This window comes from Perca fluviatilis, chromosome 8 (genome assembly GCF_010015445.1).
Source record: "Perca fluviatilis chromosome 8, GENO_Pfluv_1.0, whole genome shotgun sequence".
Classification (NCBI taxonomy): domain Eukaryota; kingdom Metazoa; phylum Chordata; class Actinopteri; order Perciformes; family Percidae; genus Perca; species Perca fluviatilis.
The window spans coordinates 1,773,188-1,777,919 of record NC_053119.1 but is presented as its reverse complement, the minus strand read 5'-3'; positions in this window follow the sequence as shown (position 1 = coordinate 1,777,919).

Here is a 4,732-nt window from a genome sequence, read left to right as displayed (position 1 = left end):
GTCATAAAAAATGAATATTAATAAAAGAAATCAAGCCACAATGTCTCACTTTTTTATAGATTTTCATTCAAAAATATTTATTTCTCTGCTGTGGAAGGACTTAGCCTACTTCGTGTTTTACAGATAATTTCTCCAGCCTTTGAAAAGATCCTCTCACAAAGGGACACTTGTTGCTGGCATGCAAAGATATTTTTTAGCAAGGAACATACAAATGAGGAAAGATTACTGCTCTCTCTTTCCAGTAAGTTAGGGGATCAGGAGTTCTGGGCAAAACGCAGAGTGGAGGTATTTTTTCACTTCCACTGTGGCATCAGCTGTAGCATTATGTATAATCTGGGTTTTACAGATACGATCATTAAAACGTTCCCATAAACTGTCCTGTCCTATCTATCTATCTATCTATCTATCTATCTATCTATCTATCTATCTATCTATCTATCTATCTATCTATCTATCTATCTATCTATCTATCTGTCACTGTATGTAGGTCTATACTCTGTCTGTCTCACTCTATCAGTCAATGTGTAAATTTAAATGTAAGCCTAAATATAACTAAACAACTCGCACTTTGAATGTCACTATATCACCAAATATCCGCTATCTCAAAATCAAACTCATCTCACAAAAACCCACGAGGTCAAGGTGCGTTGACTTCACTTTTATACTGATGTGCGATGTGTGTTCCCGACCCTGTCAATCAAACGCTGATTTGGCGGACCATGCCACCTGTTGAAACACTAGTGAAACACTTCGGTGTTTCATTTAGCCGTAGTCACGTGACATCAGTGTTTTGAATCGCGCTTCGGATCAGTGTTTCGAAACATCTGCGCTTCGGGATCTTGGCAAAGCTTCGGAACGTCAGTTTCACTTCAGCCATCCCTACCAAACTCAACTCTTTCTGTAAAAGAGAACCTGTTGTCTCAGGCTTTTATACAAGCTAATGAACGTTAACATGAGAGCTGGCCGGTTAGCTTACGTTACAAGGCTTGTAAACGTTGGCTGCGCTGTTTCTTACCTTGCTCTACGTTGACAGTTCCAGCTTCACCGTCACCACCTTTTTTTAAATATTTGTTTAGAAAATCTCTAAGGCCTCTGTTTTCTTCTTCTCTTTTCCTTCCTTTTCTGAGCACCGGACTTGTGCTGACCGGACATTTTGAGCGTACTGAACTTCAAATCTACTGAAAACATCAACTTTTGATAAGTGGCCAAACCATTTTTGTGTTGGGGGTGGGGGGGTTCTTGACCACTATTTCAAGGACAATTAGGAAGAAAACAAATAAAAAGCTTTTATGTAACTCAAATATTACATATTTTTTTCCACAAATAGGCCTATTTAAAAAAATGTTTTTTAATTATTCCATAATTTAATGAGGGCCCAGTTCTGGGCCCCCAGTTCTGGGCCCCCCCCCTACTGTGGGCCCGGGACAACAGACCCGTTTGTCCCCCCCTATCGGCGGGCGTGTGTATATGTGTATACATGTGTGTATATGTGTATATCTATATGTGTATATGTGTATACATGTGTGTATATGTGTATATCTATATGTGTGTATATGTGTATACATGTGTGTATATGTGTATACATGTGTGTATATGTGTATATCTATATGTGTGTATATGTGTATATCTATATGTGTGTATATGTGTATACATTTGTGTATATGTGTATATCTATATGTGTGTATATGATGATTGCAAGAGTTTGTAAGAAACAAAGTAAGAAACAGTGTGTAGAGTTTTACAGAATTGGAACCAAAGTGAAAAGCTGAAAAATGTGTTTGTACTTTTGGTGTCTTTGTTTAAGGGATGGTTAAAAAAGTTAATGTCGATAAACACTGACACCACTCAGGTCCTTCGTCTACGCCAACCCTCATCAGCAGCTGTCCTTTTTTTAACAAACACGACTTCTTTATCTCATCATCAGAGGAAACTTAGCAGCATCAGCTCTCTATCCAGTAATCAATGTCCTTTACACAAGTCTACAACCACAGAGACTGACGGGTCTTCATACACACATTATTCAGTGTGTGTGTGTGTCTGTGTTGGTGTGTGTCACTGTGTATGTGTGGGTGCGTGTGTGTGTGTGTATGTATGTCTCTGTGTGTGCGGGTGTGTGTGTGTGTGAGTGTGTGTGTGTGTGTGCATGTGTGTGTGTGTGTGTGTGTGTCTCTGTTTGTGTGTGTGCGCGTGTGTGTCTGTGCACATGGTCTACAATCTATGATTGTAAGTCACCGCCAATCATATTAAAAAACCCGCAAATGAGTTAATTGTCCAGATCGTCGCTTGGTTTTTGGTAGCTACATCCGGGCTACTGTAGCTCTTTTGGTTAGCCGCCTCAGAGCTAACAGAGCTAACAGCTAAAACACCTCTTTCAGAGGTGCTGTTAGAACTAATGTTTAGATTGGTGTCAGGTTAGCCACAGTGCTAACTACGGAGCTACATAAAAGATAACAGTATTCAACTGCTGACTGTTTGTTTGCTATGTTCAAACTGAGAAGCTAAAGTGGCTTCTTAATGTTTAGTGTCTCTTCACTCATCAGTCAGACTGCATTCAGCTGGATATTAACATCACTGGGGCTTAAAATTTGTCTTTCTGTGTGTGTGTGTGTGTGAAGTAGAAGTACACAGTAAGTCAGTAGTATACAGTTGGGTTGCATATTCCAGTTTTTTACATCTGTTTCCACCCTAAATCTTTACCTGTCGGCCTAACATGACTTTAGAAACCTCTCACTCAAACTACAGCCCCAACCTCCAAAACCAGCAGTTATTTCTCACACTATAACTCAGTTTTCATTTGCATGAAAACACTTTTTTTATTAATTATCAAATTACTATTCTCTGCCTAAGACACAAAAAAAGAAAATGGTAGAAGTACAGTTCCAGTGAAATGTTATCCCGTCAGCTCCTTCAAGGCCGTCAGATCGCCATGCCAACCCTTATCAGAAGCTGCTCTTTTTCTGTTTCTTAATCTCATCATCAGAGAAAAGTTTGCAGCATCAGCTCTCTATCCAGTAATCAATGTCCTTTACATGAGTCTAAAACCACAGAGGCTGACATGACTTCACACACACACACACACACACACAAACACACACACACACACACACACACACACACACACACACACACACACATTATTCAGAGAAGAGAGGAAACATCCAGAGATAAGAGAGGAAACACACACACACACACAAACACACACACAGACACACATACACAAAGACACACAGACACACACACACACACATAAACACATGCACACAGACCCCCTCCTGTGGGTTAGGATGCAGCCTGAAGCAGTGATCCCTATAATCACAAGCATCCACAACAACATCAAGAAAAGATCAACTAACTCAATATATATACAATATATATATTTCAGATATATATATATATATATATATATATATATATATATATATATATATATACACACACACAACATAATAATACAGACGATAAGGGACCATGTGCAACCTGTCAGGATCAAAGGTTCACGTCTAACATTCAAAACTTATTTTTCTCCGTAGTAGTATTTTGACTATATGCATATTAAGTGTGTTTGAGCTGAAAGCCGCGCTACTCTCTAAATAGTTACTTTAGAGTTTCTTAAATTACTCATTAAAGGAGCGCTCTAGATTTAATCATTACAGGGGGGGGTGGGGGGGGGAGACTCGCCCGCAGCTGGAGACGCTTCTGCTTGAGGCTGCTACATGTCATGGTGAGTGTTGATTGGCTGATACACATCTAACATGTAGCCAACAAGATAGTGTTGTGGGCGGGACATGAAGGGAGACTCAGTGGTGAGTGTTGATTGGCTGATACACATCTAACATGTAGCCAACCAGATAGTGATGTGGGAGGGACATGAAGGGAGACTCAGTGGTGAGTGTTGATTGGCTGATACACATCTAACATGTAGCCAACCAGATAGTGTTGTGGGAGGGACATGAAGGGAGACTCAGTGGTGAGTGTTGATTGGCTGATACTCGTCTAACATGTAGCCAACCAGATAGTGTTGTGGGAGGGACATGAAGGGAGACTCAGTGGTGAGTGTTGATTGGCTGATACTCGTCTAACATGTAGCCAACCAGATAGAGTTGTGGGCGGGACATGAAGTGAGATTCAGTGGTGAGGTAAACAGGAGAAGAGGGAGAGACTCAGAGCTGTAGCTGAGACAAAGTAGATCACCTTTTATTTCATTAACTTTATAATAAAACACAGATACAGATCGGTCAGAGTAACGCTTATCAGTTAAATTTTCTAAGCACAAACGGTAATTTGGAAAAACAGAAAAATGGGTTCCAATAATCAATTTTCTTTTTGTTTTGGTCCAAATGCAGTTAATGAGCTGCTTATTCCGCAAAGTAGAGGAAGAGAATACCATGGCAGTATTGAATAATTGGAGTTTAGACGCAATTTTGTAATTTTCTCAATTTCTGATCCTTGAAAATTGGAAAAACTGTTTAAAGATCCAATTTTTTAATTTGTCAAGGCGGAAAAATGAAAAATTTGATATTTGAACCCATTTTTCTGTTTTACCAAATGTCCGTTTGTGCTTAGAAAATTGGGGATAAAGACACATTCTAACTCTCTAATCTCTCAATCTGGTCTCATCATGTCTATCATTCTGGGTTTGAGAACTGCTGCTTGTTGTTGGTGTTGGGATCTTCTTTTTGGGTTTCGATATTTACATTTTAATGTTCTTTTATTCAGCACTTTGGTCAGATTA